The sequence below is a fragment of the Drosophila suzukii genome, chromosome 2R (assembly GCF_043229965.1).
Source record: "Drosophila suzukii chromosome 2R, CBGP_Dsuzu_IsoJpt1.0, whole genome shotgun sequence".
Lineage (NCBI taxonomy): Eukaryota > Metazoa > Arthropoda > Insecta > Diptera > Drosophilidae > Drosophila > Drosophila suzukii.
The window spans coordinates 5,365,216-5,384,587 of NC_092081.1; the positions used below are offsets into that span (position 1 = coordinate 5,365,216).

General features: G+C 40.8%; 1 protein-coding gene across 1 annotated transcript in view; it reads right to left on the bottom strand.

Annotated features, from left to right (window-relative positions):
- 5-HT1A (5-hydroxytryptamine (serotonin) receptor 1A) overlaps positions 1 to 18,473 on the bottom strand; it is a 65,271-nt gene extending 46,798 nt beyond the window's left edge. Inside the window, exon 1 of the mRNA XM_017085684.4 lies at positions 18,137 to 18,473. The gene's annotated coding sequence lies outside the window, so the exon portion shown is untranslated. The remainder of the gene's footprint in view (positions 1 to 18,136) is intronic.
- Between the last annotated feature and the right edge of the window lie 899 nt (positions 18,474 to 19,372).

A 19,372-nucleotide genomic window follows, 5' to 3' on the forward strand; every position in this document is an offset into this window, starting at 1 on the left:
CCATCGCACCCACTGACCCCTTAAAGAGCCGCCGGCAGCACCGCAACCACTTCACACAGGTTGACGCCCCGGCGAGGGCTTTGATTAAAAATTTATTAATATTAAACTTTGCGCACGCATTGACAGCCCCCGCACCGCCCCGACCCGCCCACGAATACAACGGCCACAATATCCAACTAGCAGCTACTTTGCATAATTGCAAATATAATCGGCCCAGACGGTGGACAACTCGGTGGGCGGAAAATTGGGGTGGCGCTGGCTTTAATTAAGTTGTTAATATTAATGAGGAAATGCTCCATCCCCGGCATTCTGATGTTTGATTTTCATTTTGTTATTAATCAGCTTTTAATATATTTAATTAAGTTTTCTGCGCCACCAAGGCCAGGCTAAATATGTTGAATATTTCAATCAACAGTAAGCAACAGAAGAACCCGAGGGAGATTCCGCGTATCCGCTGGATGCGGCTAATAATCGTTATTGAAAATAGCAATCCAACAGATTAAGCGAGGAACGGCAGCCCGCAGGACTTTTTACTCTGGATGGGATTGGAAGGGGGTTGGGGAAAATATTATTACCATAGCGTCCAGGAAACTTTTATCGACATTTAAAGCAGAGCCCAAAGTTTCTTCCCCGAATATGGCAAACTTTTTGCTCCGCTTCTGAGGAATTTTTTTCAATTTGCTATTGGGGAATTTCGTTTCGTTCTCTCGACGCTGTGTTTTATATTGCAAAGACTTTTTTCTTTTGGGTCCATCCCAACGACAGAGCTTCATTGGCATAACCCCCGAGGCATCGTTCCACTTTCGCTTCCCTCATATGTTTGACGCTAACAGATGGCGCTGGGCAGCTGCTCACGGCGCTCGTTTTCCCAGTTTTCCCAGTTTTCCCAGCTTTCCCAGCTTTCCCGTTTCATCGCTTTTCCCGCCGCCCTCGATCATGGACGGTCACTTGTCATCTTGAGTGGTCGCTCATTTGTCTGCACAGCTTTTGGAAATTCGCACTTTATTTACGCAACATGCTGTCCCGAGTCCGGGGATACGATACCGTGTCCTGGTCCCTCGGCCAATGTCCCGCCAGGCCAATTCAATTTTTCATCTTTGCCTCCCCGGCAGACCGTTTATCTTTTGATTTGTGTTTTGGCTTCTCCGCTCCGCTCCTCGTGCTCAAGTGTTTACAAATGATTTGCTGTCTTGCTTGTTATACTTTCTTTCGGGACTTCAGGTTTTTCCTGCTGCCGCCTTGGTTTTTCTTTGTTTCGGGTAGGTAGCCCCAGAAAATGACTCGAGTGAGTTGCGCTTCCGGCTGTTTTGAAGCTTGTTGGCTGCGAAACATTTCAATTGAATCGACGAACTCGGGGTGCGAAGCCATCACTTGCCGGAGGCCAAATCAGCCATCGACATTGACCCCACGACTCATTTGCATGTGCTTGAAAATGAAAGTGCAGAGTGAAACACCACCTGCTCGGGACCTCTTAAAGTCAACTTTAAGTACAGACATCTAGCCGCAGGACAGGGCAGCTACAATCGTTTTAGCAGAGTGGCCAAGTCCGATTCCCCAGTTCGGTGATTGCCAATCCTAACCAGCGAAAATCGAGGCCCTGCAAAACTGCCCTGCTTTTGGCTTCATTCCAGACATTGTCAACTGATTTCGGTTACCAAGGGTGCACAGAAAAAAAGACTTCATAGAGCATGAGAAGGTTGCCAATACTTTTGAAAAGCTATAATAAAAGAAAAAATAATATTTCATAACGATTGCGGTCATTTTTTGGATCATTCTACCTTAGAAATTAATAAAAATATTAATTTTTGTATTATTTTGTGTCTAATAAAGGTGGCCAAAAACATTTCCAAACTCATTTTTAAGTGGTGAGTATTAAAAAAATATTTGTTTACTTTTCAGCAATGCTACATATTCTTACAAAAAAGCTTTGCATTTGAATGTGCCAAAGTAAACATTTTAAAAACCGCTCCACCATATTTTAACATGATGTTTTAGGGCCCCAATACGTTTTCAATTTTCATTTGGAGCCTTGTTGAAGTATATATTTGTAATCAATCTTTGTAACCCACTTTTTTTTAGTTTACACCCAAAAAAAAAACAGAATGCTAAGATTAAATGCTGGTTGTTTTAAAAGTATAAATAATATAAAGTCTATACTCTACATTTTGATTTCTATATTAAAGAGTCAATTAATATAAATAGAATACTAGGGAAAGTATTAATTTAACACTCATCTTGTCGACGCCAAGTCGATACTCAATAGTGTAGAATTATTGGTTGCTCTTGACTATTGTTTTCGGTGTAGGTCCGGCGGGAGATCTCTGCTGTTGAGCTCCATAATGTGTGTGCGCTCATGTCGACGGAGGCGATAGCTGGGCTGCTTTGAATCTGGCGCCCGACGCTCGTAAAACCAGAATATTGGGTGCACAATGTGGGGTGAGGTGAGGTTGTTGGGTGCTGGGTGGTGGGGCTTCGGGGCGTTCTAAAGGCGGAGTGCATTTTGTGGCTGTGCGCAATTAAATAAAATCGACTTGTGCAGCCAGGGCCGCCCGCACCGCCCGCACCACCCACTAGCCACCCCTCGGATGGCCTTGTCATTGTTTGCTGATGCTGTAGTTGCAGTTGCCAAGCTGCACTCAATGTTTATGAACAGTTGCGCTCGGCAATTGTCATTTTAACTGCCAATGCCATGAAGTTTTAAGAGGCAGCCATTTCTGTAGCACTTGTTGTTTGTGTGCTTCGATCCAGAGAACTCGGGGATCTGGGGAGTGGGCATATGCAAATCAATTGCTTGAGCACTAGACCCGACACAAGCCAGCCTCCACCTTAGCTAGTTCCCAGCCGAAGTTCAAGGCGTTGGTAAGAGTGTGTGTTGGCCAGCAAATGGCAGCATGATGTGAGAATAAGTATAAGCTGGCCCAAATGCGAATGGCCAGGAGGAAGGGGGCAGAACAATGAACGTCCTCAAACGTAAGCCCATGAACGAGGGCTGCTCGATTATATTGGCATATCTACAAAGCCAATCCACTTGACCCAAGTCCTTTTGCTTGCAAAACTTAATTTAATTGTTGTGCTTCCAATTGCTCTTTTATCATGCAATTACTTCCATTGGCAGTCAGATTTATCTTAGTTTCAAGCTTTTGATTATCTTCACTTTTCCTGCTGCTATTTTATTTTCTTGCCAACTTTATTGAACCACTCTCGTAAAAATTTCTATGCAGGCACTGGCATTTTATGTGCTAAACAATACAACCAACGCACACACGGATATAAACGCACACAGCTGCGAGTTCGCACACACACCAACAAGCGGCAAAGCCATAACAAATGAAAAGCAAACTTGCGGCTTGACATTGATGAATGCACGATGAGATTTATGCTCTGCCCCGATTGTGTGTGTGTGTGCCTATCTGTGTTTCTTTCTCAGTGATTTGGTGCTCTGTGTGTGTAGAGCAGGTCCTCTCACACTCACGCACACACAGGCAGTCTGTCTGGCAGAAATAAATGTTAAGTATACGCATAATAAGGGCCACACTATGTTGTTGTTCCCGCCACCCCCATTTGCGCCCCCTGCGCCTGTGTGTGTGTTTTACTCATTTACGCACTTTAAGTTGCTGGCTCAACACATTCACCTGTGTGTGTGTATAGCTTGCTGCCACTTCTCTGTTTACCTGGCAAGCTACGAAAAAAGTGAGGAAAACTAGGGAGAAAAACCCTCACAAAGCGAAAGTAGGGAAGAACAGACACAACACTTATGCGATAGGTATTCTCACTAGCTGCTTCCCTTTGAAGGCGTAACATAGGTATTTTGTGGGGTTAGGGCAATCCTAAATAAAATAATAAGGGGATATGTCACTGATAGATTACAGGAGTTATCAAGATTATGTTTCGTCAAGTTAGGAGGCAATATAAAATTTATATTTATATTATAAATAGTATTTTTTAACATGAATAACATTTTTTAACATGTTTTGGATGTTTAATTGAGTAACAATGAATATTAAAAATATTTCTAAGCAAAAAAGCCATTGAAACTGAAAAACTCATAAACTTTCTTTAAAACAGTTAATGGCAAATCCAGTTCTTTAATTACTTTTACATTACTTTTTAGATTCTAAAATTAAGGATAGTTTTCTAAATGTCAAAGATTTAGGAAAACTATTTAAAATCTTGAACTTGTTTAAAGCATTTAAAAAAGAAATGGATTAGGTTTGAAAATATCAAGTTAAGTCGAACTCGGAACTAACTAACTTACTCAGCAATCGAAGGTTTTACCATGCAAGGAACACTAGAATCGGTTGGGAATTATTGTATAATACTTATATATTTAAACTAACTAAGTTTTGAGCTCGGAATTGTATAAGCACACAGTTTCGCCTTCCTGAAACTTAAACAAAACTTCCTTTTTGTTAGCACATCCCAGTTTCGTTGTGAGCCTGGTGGCGAGTTCCGCATCCGCAGTACTATCTTCTGTGGCGCTTTTATTTTTAATTGTTTGTTTATTTGCTCGACGTGGCCAAGGGGCATGGACTGCTGGAGAGCATAGTAGTAGTCTAGCCTTCGAAGAGCTTTGCGGCTCTGGTTCAGTTCTGCTGGGCCCTCCAATAGCCGTGGCATTACTTTTGGCTCTGTTACTGGCCCTGGTTCACCTGGTTATTGTTTTTTCTGGCCGGGGAACTGCAACTGTTGCTCGAGCACTTGACTTGACAGTTTTAATCGCATTATTATGCAACGGAGGAACGGAAGACCAGGCAGAAGAAGACTGGCAGGCGGTAATGAATGCCAAATGTCGGGACCTTGACCGGCAGTCTAAGTCCAAGTGCAAGAACGAAGCCAAATGGAAGCCATTGTGTTTGGACAGTGGCGAGTTAAATGGCAAATACCAGAAGTTGACTTTAATTTAGCTCCAAATGGATCTACCTACAGAGCTGTCATACATTCGGCATGTGTGTGCGGACTATATACTCAAGCTAAGTGCAGACGGTGTGCATTAAGAGCCGCAGCTTGCAGCTTACCTGGTCGGAGCAATTAACGCTCCAGCAGCAGTAATTACATATGCAGCATTCGAGGGAGTGCAGGGGAACAGAAATTAATTAAAATGCAATTAATGGGGCTTTCGCCCACTTCAGCTTGTTTCCTTTTAATGGTTTATTTTATGAAATGGCAGCCTTAAGTGCTGCGAACAAAAAATGCGAGCAGAATTCAAATGAAAAAAGAGGCAAGCGAGTAAAAAAAGAGTAGAGTGGCTCTCACATTGCGTATACGCCGCGTATGCCTTTTGCCAAATTCCTTCCACATTTATTTGCATTTCTCCGCCAGCTGCCTTTTCCCCACGCAGTCGAGTGCACTTTGCTTAATTGATTATGCTCGAAAAGGGAGCGGAAAATGTGCATACAGAACGTAGTCAAAGCTTTTCCAGGTATTTCTCCAGGTAACGTGCAAACGTAACATGACGTATGGCATAAAGGTTTGAATATTACACGAAAGAAATTAGCAGTCTGTCATTGCCTGTACTTTATAGGAGTACATTGGTTATTTAAGGGTTTTCTTTTTTTTATAAATTTTTCTTAAAAGCTACATTTTAGTTTAGTGTACTTAATCCCTTGACAAATTCTATTTGGATTTTAAAATGCTAAAATTACTCAACTGACATATTTTATCAAGCCAAGACAGCGCTTTTACGTTTTTATGAAGGCAGATACTTACTACCAATATATTTCCAGTAAAATCCTTATAGATTCAGCTTATTGCCGCTTTAAAGCCCTGACAGGCAGGTAGGCCTTAAGTAGGTCTGTGGGAATTCCAATGGTCTCTCGGTTTTATTGCAGCTGGTCTAAAGCTCTTTGCGAAGCGGGAAATCTCTCAAAAGACGGACTACAAACCATTTTTGAATCACACACAGAAAAAGGGTTTTAAGGGAAGTGGATGGGTAAATGTAAAGGGGCGGATTGACTTGGGGCTTCCATCATAAACAAGCCGACCCCTTTGAAACGGGGGAGGCAGTTGGGCCGTGGTTCAGTTTTTTGGGCATTCAGCCTTTTCTGCTATTATTAAAATGTTTGGCTCATCGTCCTTTTCATCTGTCTGTGTGTCTCTGTTTTTTTTTTTGGCTTAACTTCTGCGTTTATGCCAGGCAAACATGCTTTATGTCTTCTTTGGCTTATGTGTTTGTACGTACATAAAAATATATATATTCAAATCTGTGAGTTGTCTGCATAACGAGTGCGCGTATTTTGCGTAAACAATTCGAGTTGTGAAACTCTACTCCTCTCCAATTTCGGTGGGCCCCACTCTAGGGAATCCGTTCTGTTTATTTCCCTGTACTTTTTATTTTTACTTTTTTGAGGCTTCCTTTGATTATGGCCCTGTGTGCTCTGCCCGCCGATGTTTGCTCCCAGTTATGGGTTATGCGACCGTGGGGATAGATGACTTTTGCCAGCCCCTCCGACTCTCGAATGCTCACTTCCCACCCCGGGGACCGCGGCAGTGATCCATGTGAGGTCGCCACTCAAGTGGAAATACTTATGGAGTGGAAGTACTTATAATTAAAGGAGAATTCCTGCCATTCGTGAAATATCTTTGCAGGCAAAAGAATATCCAAACACTTGGCAAACATTTCGACAAGTCAGCAGCGACATCGTGGAATGCGTTTGTCACGGGAAAAACAGGTGTGCTTTTCCGGGTCTTTCCACCTCCCCAAGGACCATAAAACGCAATAATAACGCACATGAAGCATATTTTACACATGTCTTTGTCGCATTTATCACAATCAGCACGGCCAGAGGTAAGAGTTAGATGTTCCCCATCCGCGGACTGGAAAATACTTAAGCAAACACGTCGCATTTTGTGAACTTTTATTACATTTTTTCCTGCTACCAAAATGTGTTTGCCAATTGTTCGTCCCGAGCTGCTGCTGCTCCTCCATCGGCATTTTACTCTCCGGTAATGTGGCAAAGTTTTAATAACTTGGCCCCTGTGCTCATGCACAGGTGAATAATAAACATGTTGACAGTCATAACGTTCTTAGGGGAGCACGGGTTCAACACATGTCAACATGTGACGCCCCATGATATCCTCATGTGTTCCGGGAAAAGGGCAAGTGGGTTCAGGTAAGCGGACAAGTCAATAGCCAAATGGCTCCTGGCTAATCTCAGTTGTACTTAATGAATTTATGCGTGAATGATTTTTTCATTGTTAATGCTGGAGAAATGTAGTTGACTGTTTGAGTTGGTAAGAATTGCCTAAGAAGGTAAATAACAATAAATGTCCTTAACACCAAATAGATATTTACTTATGTTGTAATTAATACAGAGTAAATTTGGGAAGATATTAAATAAAAATACAAATTAAATATATAAATACTTAAAATATTAAATAAAAAATCAGGTAGTTAACAGTATAATGTTAATAAACGGATTGTAAGTGAATTCGACTAGTTTAAACTTCTTACATCGTTGAATAAATGAACGCATAAAAATGCTTATTTGTTTTTGCTGCACAGCATTTACTGCGTAGTCATGCCAGCCACAACATGTTTATATTTACTTTAGGAATTTCCCAGCAGTTATCCGCACATATGCTTATGAAACATTCCTGGAATTTCTTGATTAAATTATTGGCTACCCTAACGAAGCATTCAGACAAAATGGCAAACACTCGGAAAAGTTCTGCGCTCACACGTCTCTGAGTAATGTTCATAACGCAACTTGAATTCCCGGCATTGATTGAATATTAAAGTACCGGTTACGCCTCTGATTTTCCTACTCCTCGGCCACCCCATGGCTAGAAAATCAATTGCTTTTGATGGGCGCACACACATTGCCCATACGCAACGTGATCCAAGCATGCCGACAAACGCAGTTTGCGATTGCAGGCAGCGATGCTGGATGCTGGATGCATCTGGAAATTGATGAATCTCGTGCATGGGCGCAGTGCAGTGGTAGATTGATTAGTTGCGTTGCCTGGCTACTGCCAACATGTGTTGGACGAGGGGGAGGAGGGGGAAAAGCGGGCTTTTCAGGGCAGGTGGGCTAAGGTTAGTGGCGGGCGCGAAAAGTGAGGCCCGTGCGAATGGTGAAAGCACTTGGAACGCGTAAAGCAATTAACACGCAATTACCATTTCCACTTTGCCATGTCACAGTGTTGACATTTCTCACGATTCATTCTCGCTTTTCCCGCTTTTCCCCTGCCATCTATCTATCCTGCATATGGGAGTGCGTCAGTGCGGGGGGTGTGGTGGGGGCTTATGTGGGCTGTGAGCGGGCGTAATTGGCAATGTGTCTGCGCGTGAAAACGCTGCGGCCACGTTGTCGCAATACAATAAAAGAGGGTAAAAAAATTGCAAAAATGAGATAAACCTGCACGAACCGAACCTTTTTGTACGCTTTCCGGTAAAAATATTTCCACGAAAAATATGGTTTTCACATATACTTTTAAATAATAGTTAGAAAGCCGCTTATATTTTTTGCTCTTATACCCCTATATCACATTTTAATGCGATTAAATATACGTTTGTTTCAATCAATCTTTTCTAATAATTATTTTAGGTGTCTATAAGTATGCAACAATATGTTTCAAACTCAAACTCACTGCATATTTTTAGGCACCTAAGGTGACATTTTAAAAAGTGATTTAAAATCCGTGGTTATTATGTATGTTACGTGGATATGTTCCTATGAATATCGTATACAAGATAAAAACCTTTTTTGGATATTTCATGTTTGTAGAAGGCTACACATACAAAAATATTTAAAATACACCCATTATACATTGCATTTTGTTATAAATGCCTAAAAAGACTGATGTCCATTAAATTATCACCTCCCTGCCAATTTTAGAATACCCTTTGGCAGAGTATAAAAACGTGAAACACTGCGCTAGAGTGCGGGGAAAATGCTTTTGGTTGTAGCTATATGTCAAAGTGAACAGATAACAAATGACAGGACACTTCCCCCAACCCTGGCCAAAGCCGAAAAGTGTTGGTCAAAATGATTTGCTGGCATGGCCAGGCAGCCGCTGTTTGTGTCCTTGATTGTTTTTGCTGCTCGCAGCTCGTTTGCTTTGTTGTCCAACTGAAATCACTCAAATTGTCACTTGCCTCAATAATTAACATTAATGCGTGCCCCGACTTTGCTGCCGTCTGCCAACATAAATAAGTTAGGCAAAGGCGCCTCGCATCTCCGACAATTGCCATCTGCTCCCTGCGGAGGAGTGAGGGTTTCATCAAGGCCATGTTTGCTTTTTAATTACTTTGTTTACTCGCAGCGAAATCGAGGCATAATTAACTCAAATGTCTTTGCCTGGCTGGCGGCGCAATTAATGCCAAACTTGTGCCATTGCATTTGCTGGCACTCCCTTTGAAGTCGCACAAAACTTTACCTGATCTCAAGTTAGGTGTCATAAATTTTGATTTAATGACAAGGGGTAGGTGCTTTAATTTTGGGGTAGATCAGGCTGAAGAAAAGGATTTCGTTTACATTAATTATTGATATAGATATGCCAATTCCTTTAATAACATTTTCTATCTTAGGTTAGGTCTTTGGACTTAGTTTAAGAAAATCCTTGCACTTATAAATAAATATTTATTATAATTTACCTATTACAAATTTTAAATTGGACTGGAATACGATTTCGATTACATTTTATTTTACATATGGTATAACTAATTACTTAAAAACTGTTTTCTATCATAACTTATGTTTTTGTTTATGTTAAAAAATATCCCTGCAGTTATAACAATGTATCGTATGGTGAAATATAAGCTTAAAATATATTTTTTAATGAAATGAAAAAAAGGAGCGTAAATTAAAATTAAATAGTTATATATAAGAAACTGTCTGCTTTTAATACCTACGAATATATAAAATCATATGATATACATTGGAGATACAAATTTTTATTTTACTACTACTATCACCATTCTTTTACCAGATTTTTTCTTTTGTTGAACATAATTTAAATAATATTGCCACCCTGTTTGGCTCTCATAACAAAATATTTGCTCACCCATTTAGACGGGTATTTCGGCGGTCGATCTACTTTGTGCTTTATTTATTAGCCATAATTTTCGGTGGCAGGCCATAAAAAAGCGAAAAGTTTTGTTGACCATAAAACATCGAAGCGAAAGTTGTGCATATTTATGTGTATATATGGTGTGCGGATGGGAAAGCGTCAAACTCTGTGCCAGCAACAACAATACGGAGCCAAGGGAAAGTGGATGCTGTTGGTGTAATTTGTGCTTCTAGTTTTGTTAATTTTACGGCTCCACCCTACTCCTTCCATATACGGGTGTGTGTACGCTGTGTGTGTGGCGGCCATTAAATTTTGACATATGCTGCAGGCAGACATAAGCTACTGCCGTCTCACTCTGGCCCACTCCTTGCGGATTGCAATTTACGAGCTCTTTCTCTTTTTGGCCATTTTACATTTGGTAAAACAAACACGTTTCCATTAAAAAGTCTGCGTTTGATGGCAAGCCAAGAAATTCGGTATATGTATGATGATGATGATGGGCGGTGGCTTTGAGGGCGTGCGCCTTTCAATAGGCGTGGCACTCGCATACACAGCTCAAGGTCAACAGCTTGGTCCTTAGACTTGTGCCAAATTACGGGATAAAAGGGGTGAAAGAAAAACACTTTCTGCATGCTGGCTGCATTGTTGCTGGGCTCAAAGATGAGGAATTGATGAGGGAAAATAATGGGCGGGCAGGTAAACCCCATTTTCCAGCCCAATTGGAATTAGCCCGACAAGCTGCGGACATGAGATGTCTGCATCGATACAAGCAATTACCTTTGGCAACAATTAGACTCGGATTTGTAATGACCCCGGTCGTGCACCTGTTACGGCGGCAATTAGCCGAATAAACGGTGTATATATATCCCCGAGTAATTGCTCTGGTTTTAGCCGCGCTCTGCGGCAGTCGAAGATGCGGGACGTGCGCTTGGGTCAACCGCGGATTTTCCCTTAAAGGCCGCCCCGAAAAGCAGGCAACGCTTTAAATTATGCATGGGAAATGCTAGCGAACACAAGCTCCAGCTCAAAATACGAATGTAAATGTGTTGGCGGGCAGGTGGAAGTGGGTGAAGGGGCAGTGGCGGAAAAGCGTTGGAAAAGCGGGAAAGCGGGGGAAAGCTGAGACGCTGGGCAAGTTCAAATCGCAGCAGATCCGTTTCAGAATCTCGTTTTGCACAGCTTTCACTTTGGCATGCTCCCATTTTGTTGCTGGCCGGAAAATTGGGCACGAAGCGAAGTGAATTTATTTTGTCATTTTGCATTTGTGTGCGCCAGTGTGTGAGCCTGGAAACGAAGCATCCTTAGAAGGACTCAGTCGCATTAGAAGCGAGATAAATATTTTGGCCTGGTTAAAATATTTGTATCATATTTGCCCTCAACGCAAAGAAATTGGACAAATTTTCGTCGAGGAACATATCCTTTGCGGGGACTTATCCTTTTGGTAGAGCATATTACTCTGCGAGTCCAGAGTTGCCTAAGACTCTTGATGGTGGTTTCTCGTTTCTAATTTCAACAAAGCTCAGGTCTTGCTGTTTGCGGTTACGATAATTCCACTTTCCCTGGAAATTTATACGAAATTAGAAAATTGAATACGCCCAAAGTCGCAGTCAAAGCCAGAAGGCGAGGAAAATAAGGCAAAAGAATGGGCGTTGCGAATTGGAAAATTTAATTTGCAACGGCCGAGGAAGTTTCTCCAGCAACGGGCACACAAAAAAAGAAGTATAAAAAGGCGAATAAAAAGGAAAAACAAAATCAACTGACAAATCTGCACACAATACGAGGACATTGTCATCCTGCTCATTGCTCGCCTTTTTCCCCATTTTCCCCCAACCCCATTTATCCACCCGGCCGAGGGAAACCCGCCTTGGCTTATTGCTTGAGGTTTTTCCTCCCCGGTTCTTTCCGTTTTGCGGGTTTTAAAGACCCGTCTTAGCCGTCGCTCGCTTTTGGCCATCTCCGTCTGCCGCCGCTCCTTTTGTTCTGGCATTCCTTCTCATTTGGCCAATTTTTCCCATTTTTTTGCCATGGCTCTGTGCTGCTTCGGCTTCTGCGGCTGCTGCTCTGTGCTAAACCAAATTTCAATTATTTTGTTTGTTGCCATTTTCATTACGTTTCGCCTTCATAGTCGCCGCCTGTCAGCGTGCAACAAAGCGTCGAGCGAGAACTTAAAGGAGCGGAGTCGGAAAATGGAACGAAAAATGGAAAATTGCTTATAATGCAAACACTCGCACACACTAACTCGCAGAACCAGTCGCAATGTGGAGCGGCCATTGTCCGCAGCCCAGAACCCTTGCGACCGCCCCAGGCATCCGCTGTCCACCACATTTTGCGGTTTTGTTTCGCGAAAACAGCGCCCCTTTAAGCGACATTAAACTGCTCCAGTGGCATAATGAACTGGCCATTGCACCGTGAAAAAATGTCACTTGAGTAGGTCATTAACTTAAATCCACTCTTATCAGACGCGAGTGGTTTCACATCTTAAAGAATAATATCTTTTGTTGGTCTCTATTATCTCTCTATTATTTAAAGGAAAATGTCCTTTATGGGCCCAGTGCTATAGTAAAAGGGTCTTCAAAAGTGTACCTACTTTTAAATATATATATTTTTTAAATAGTGAATTAAAAATATTAAAAACACTTAAATCAAAGTAATAAACAATAATGTTTCTGTTTTAATAAAGAGTATACTATAGAGATTTTCTTTAATTCTTAATTATTCCTTTTGGTAAAGAAATGAAATGAAAATTATTAATTAACCAACAGGTACAGTGATATGAATATTAAAAAAAACATCTACAAAATTTTAATCATATTTTTCCATAATTATATAAAATTTTTAAACATTTTATATTTTTTGAGCACACACACTTTATTTAAGGTGTGCTTTTTGAAACCTTTTGAACTTAGGTACATCATATTTTAATTCAAAAAAAAATATTCAAATCATTTAGGATAAATATGATATAACTAAAACAAATATAAATAAATATAATTAAATGTAAATATTATTTTTTGCGGTGTGTTTACTAGCTCTATGAGCTGCAGGAACAGCAGCAGGACCATCGATGCGTGTAGCCTGTGCTTTGATGTGTGTGTGGCTTCCATGGGTTCCACCATGTCCTCCGTGTCCTGGCAGCGTTCTACTGCCCCCTGTCAAATGCAGCCTTTTGTGTACATTTCGCTGGCTTTGCTGCCATCTCGCTTTCATTCCAGTCCTATTTATTGCTGTATTTTGTTTTTCTATTTCGCCTTTTTTGTCACACACACGCGGGTCCTAGGCCAATTCGGATCGGTTCGAGATACGCTTAAAATTCCAGACACTCCTCGGAGTTGTTTCCAAATTGAAACTTGATTATGTACTCACAGACAGACGTATCTATACCCCTGCGGCGTTATCTTTGCATCCATAGTTCGGCGGCCCCGTCCGTTTATTTCGACCCGCTTTATCGCGCTCCGTTGCATTGTAAATATTTTGCTTAGCCGCTTTGACACCAGCTGACACGCAAACGCCGTGGCAAAATATAAATAAGTCGCCGCTGCCGCTCTGATAAACTAAGCTCCCAGTGCACACAAACGTATACTATACCTAAGGGCCCTCCTTTAAAGCCAATTTAAAAATGCGGGACTCGGACTTGTCCAAAATGAGGAGAGCTCGCTTTTATGGCACAGTGATGTTGGACATTTTTGGACCCTGCTCGCTGCATATTTAATATTTAGTATGCAGAGTTTTGAAGTATGTTTTCTCATAAGATAAGAAATGTAATCATTTCTGCTTGAAATAAAGTTATATTAAAAACAAAGCAAAACTAAACTACATAATCATAGTAACAAAATAGCAAAATGAGTATCTTTACTTTAAAGAAAGATACGAATCGATTGAACAAATCAAAATCAGATTTAAAACGAGTTTCATTTTTATAATCTGTGTGCAGTTCTAATAAATCAACGTTATAAGATCTAATGTACATCAAATAATTGTTCTCCAGAAAAGACTATTTTGTTTGGTTCAATTTTCAGATGTATTGAAGGAATGCTTAATGTTATTTTCAATAGGTCCACCATAGAAATAGTTAAATTCCTAGAGAGCCGAAATATCCTTGTAGCTTTCAATCTGAGCTTGAAAAAATACTTCCTCTATCGATACCCGTCGGAATTTAATACTGTCTTCCCACTTATAGTCGGTTTGAATACAAATTCGCATTCTAGTGTCAGCTCAGTTTGCTCTGCTCTTGCCACGCTGACAGCTGCCTTTCAAATGCAAAATATATTAGCAGTTTTCCTATTTGAATTCCAGCTGGCCTCTTTATTTGTATCGATGGCACTGCATTTCGCCGATCAAGGACTTTGGACTCTGGCATAAACATTGGTGCTGGAAATGTGTTTTTAATGAAGCCTTTCGCCAGTCAGCTGGCCAGCCTAATAAAGAGTGAATGGCGGTGACCCCATCCCCGACCCACTCCACCTTTCCATCTAAGGACTCTTCGTCAGGTCGTCAAGCGGCCGTCAGAATTCTGGGATCTGCTTTTGTTCGCTTTCCCTCGCTTTTCCTCCGATTTTCCCCTTTCCGGGGCTTTTATGGGTTTCTGCCGTTTGCCACCGCTCCTTTTCCCTTTTCAATAAATCGCAAATGGCAATGTGTCCCCTTCGCGGAGCAGGGTCTCCAAAATAAGAAGGCGAATCCTTGACGGGCCAAGTTTATGCAAAGTAGCTTTTAATATGTTTACGACTAAACATTTTTCGGCTGCTGCCGGTTTCGCATCAGGTTAATGTCTACTCTTCGTCTCGCTTCACCCGTCAAACTCGACCTGCTCGTCCTTCTCGTCCTGCCAGTCCTTTCCCCTTTATTGCACAATTTTTTAATAATTCCTCCCTTTTAAAGGCAGAAATATTAAACTTTACTGCTGCGGCCGCACATTTTCCTGGCTGGCGCAGCCATTTGATTGTAATTTATTTCGCCGTAGCCGACTCAAAGTTGAAGTGGCTTTCACATTAAAATGGAGCGCCGGCGAAAATTAAATGTTAATGGAGTCGGATGTAGCCGCGCAAATATATATCTTGTACATTTTTAGGTACACAATCTACCCCCAAAAACGTTGACAGTTCCATTTCCATTTGCGAAACTTTTGTTGTTTTTTGAAATTAATTAACATTTAAGCTGCTTAAAAGTTTCTGGGTCAGTGCCGAATTTAATATTAAGCAATTCTAGGGCTGGATGGAGCGAGTCTTAGGCTAAGCAGTCGTGGCGACTTTGCCAGCGAGGAAGTGGAAGTCCTATTCTGTTGTTGAGTTTTTCTGGGCGGACCACGCGGCGTATGCGTAATTCGCCGCTGGTCAAACACATGGCAATTGTTTAATTTATGCCGCAGCACGTTGGCCGCTGAGCCCATTTGATGGCTGCAGGGGATTAATGCAGCTCACCGACTGACTCATAAAACCCGGCTCATTGCCGCAGCCGACGCCCAAATGTAGGCAATAAAAAATTTTAAACCCTAAATTATGCAGAGTGAGAGTAGGATGGCCTGGCCCAAGGGCCTGTGCATTAGATCTGGGACCCGAAAGGCAGCCAAAGTTTCAAACATTGTTCGCATAATATAGGAAAAGTTGCACATTAAGGGAGTCGGATGTCTGGCGGTATAAGGACGGTGCTGGAGAGCGGAACGTGCCACTTTGCCACTTGATGATGAATGAAACACCTCGGGCATGTGTGTGCCTCGTTGACTGTGGTTTATATTTCGGTAATAGCATGGGTTAAGGTCCCCACCGCTCCATGCTTTTTATGGGGCTCACTACTTTGAGCCACGGCTTCACTGGAAACGTTAATCTTATTTGCCAGGGGAGAACAAATGCACGGGAAAAAACACGATTTGAAATCAATTGAGAATGACATCAATGATAAATAATAAATAGCTAACATTTTTTTTATCCTGTTATTCTACAAGTTTTTTCATAGCCCCAGTCGTAAATTAATATTATTTTGTCAAAAGTTTAGCTTGTTTTATGGGAGAAACGATTATTGACTTGGATAAATAATATGTTCATTTACACTTTTTCTAGCTATTAAACCAACTTTATTGTTTTTGATTGGGTATTATAATAGTAAAACAAAGAATGCAGAATGTAAATATTTGTTGTAAAGTTAAAAGCAAAACTGATTTGATAAATGTTGTGCTGCTGCAATAATAATAAAATTGCTTTTTGTCAATGAATGAATTGTCAAATATGTAAATATTTTTTTAACATCCTCTAAAAGAGTTTACATTTTAGTGCAATAAAAACAAAGTATTGCCAAATCATTCGAAAAAATCAATACTTTTTCGCCCAGTGCTCGTTGCGTGTGCGTAAATAAAAGTAACAAATGTCGCCGAGAAAAACTTAGCGCCAAAGGCGCATATTTTGTCTACTAAAAGCATGCCGGGGATTTGCCCAACTCGGAGTAAAATTGAGCCAAGAAACAGTGTTCAGGATCTTGGTTGAGTGTGTGTTCGGGGGCGAGTGTGTGTTGACCAAGTTTTGGTGCGTGAATTGAATGCAAAACTCGAAAGTTAAATATTGCACGCTCGGTAGGCAGGCGGCTGTGCTTATTTTTTGTCAGTCTCTTAAATTTAATTAAAGAGACAGCCGGGGCAAATGCGATTACATCACAGAAAACTTTCAACTTGTGCGCCAAAGGAACCGAGAACTGCCAAAAGTTATTTGCACAGTTTGAAGGATTAGCAGGAGCGGCTTAGGGGCCACATCCTTGCGCCTCGGCCTGCTCGAAAATCTGGATCTCCGCCTGCAGCTGTCACTGGCTCACATAAATCTAAACATTCTGATGTTCTACACGCTGGCTGGCATGTCAAAAGCCGCCCGCAGCCTGCGACTCAGGTGAGTGACTACCTGTCCAACCTGCCCATGCCCCAACCCCTCCCCCTTTTCCCCTCCCAACTCTGATCCTGGCAGGTGGATGGCACTGGATGAGGGGCAGACTACCTGCGAGCTCTGGAACAACATATCTTTGCATACTTGATGGCGCATAATGGTGCAAAAAATTGTTTACATGCATAGGGCAACACAAAATGTTTTGCATTTACATAATTTTTGACTTTTCAAGTCGCAGCGCATTTTTCGTAATTTCTCCATGTTGGCTTGTGCAATTTTGTGAACCGAGTGAGTAATGGAAAATTTCGTGAAATGAATTATGCCGCCGCGGCTGCCAATCAAATATGCATGAAAATGTTCCCGGCCAAATTAAATACATCCACAGCTAGACGAAGTTAGAACAATATCATAAAGGCCATCGGAATCGTAAAATTCGGCAAAAACATTTTAAGCTCGTTTAATTAGCTCAAATCATTGTGCCGCAAATATGTAAAAGCACGAAGCTTTTATTGCAAAATATTTACTTTTTCATTTTCTAATTCGCCCAAAATTTTATGCTTTTTGCTCAACTGATATATTTATATATTTATTATAAATGATAGAACAGATTACGAACTAAAGTTGACTAGATGTGATATCTAAGGACATATGTGGACGAATACTTTAAATTGAAGTTTTCATTTCGTAAGGTTCTGCTTTCTACTTGTTAAAGTAGCCTTAAATATTTTGAAAACTTTCTATGAAAAACCTTTGGTGCCCATTGGTATATTATTTTTTACAATTTAAATATCATTGACATTTCTTAATTCTTTGTTGATTAAACTCGCGAAGTAGCTTCACTAATTTATTTATTTACCCTTTTGCCACATTAAAACTTTTATTTTATTAGGCCTAATAGATTTTTCACTAATTCCTTTTTTATTACTAACTTGGCAACAACTTAATATGTTTTTTTATTTTCCACCAAATTAAACATTACCCGTTAATTGGTTTACACCTAATTAAACACGGACATATGTACTAATATGCAAACTTATTAAATTTTAAGTTTTTTAATTTGTTAGCTGTCAGGCACTTGATTCTCTGTATGAATTTTCTAGCCTTCGCTTTAAAAATATATTTCGTTAAACTTTCTTTTGTTCTTCTTATATGTAGCTTCCTGTTGTTCTTTTAAAATGTTTTATTTCTTTTTAAGACTTGTACATTTTCATATATTTAGTTATTGCCACTTTTAAATTATTTCTTTAAAAGTTTCAATTACTTACGTATTTATTTTAAAGTTCATTTAACGCTGGTCTTTCAGTTTTCCTTTATGCTACTTTTTGTGCAGTTTTCGATGGCCTTTGCTGGCACCGCCATTAATTGAAAATGCCGCCAAAACTTTGTTTGCACCAAGCTCATGCTTCACACGCGCGCTGATAAGAGCGTTTAAAGTTGGCCAACACGCACACACCCGCAGCGGCCGCGCACACAGGGACACCAACACTGGTATACTGGTACTGATTGGGCTAACACAGGAGTGGCAGCAACAGTAGTGGCAAACGCGGGTCGGCGCTGGATGCCAGTGGCAAGATGCGAAAGTACGTCCAGTTGCGCGCTGTGCCATCGACAAACTGATGATAAACGAAAACTGTTTATCAGCAGCAAGCGTCCGCTGCCGCCGTCGGCAGAGGCAGAGGCAGTGGTCGCGGCAGCGGCAGCGGCAGCGGCGGTAGCTGCGGCAGCGACTACGTCATAGCCAAGGCAGCGGCAGCGCCCGAAGGCCTCCTCGTTGGTTCCTGGCCAACACGAAGTCCCGTTGCTGCGCTCTCTTAGCCCAGTGGAGAGTTTCGCTCTGCCGAAGAGCGGCCCGCTCGTAACTCTCCCGCTCTTTCGGCCGCCTTATCAGTTGTTGGGATAGGCTCGTCGGCCAACTGATAGGCCTTTTGGCCCTGTACTACAGGTACTTTTTCACCCCGTTTCCAAAATGTTGAAGTCCTTGGTAATTTCAAAATGTTATCAGGATTTTGGGTTTTATATCCCATATAAGTAAAGCACTTGTTTTATTCCGAATTCTGAACCTTTGATTAAACAGAATTTGTATAGTCAAGATGTATAAAGTTTTTAGGTTACCAAATGGAGTTTTTGAAATTATAAATATGTGGGCCTAAAAGTAGGCAACAAAATTCAGCTGTTATTTTACCCACTTATATTTACAAAATGTATAACAAATAAATGTTTATAAAAATATAATTTTTATTTATTATTAAAACCTTAAAAACATTAAACCAAGTTTATAGATGTTTAAGAGTATATGTATGTTTAAAAATAAGCTTGAAAAATAATGCCGATCTCAAACCTCTATTTGTCAAGTACATTATTCGAGTTATGGATACTTTGAGTTAGAAAAACTTGTTGTACTAGTTTTTTCTATATTATTTTCTATTAACAATGCTCTTTTGCTACATTAAGTTGAAGGTCAAATACGCAATCGATACGTTGTCTTAAACAAGTATAAAGTG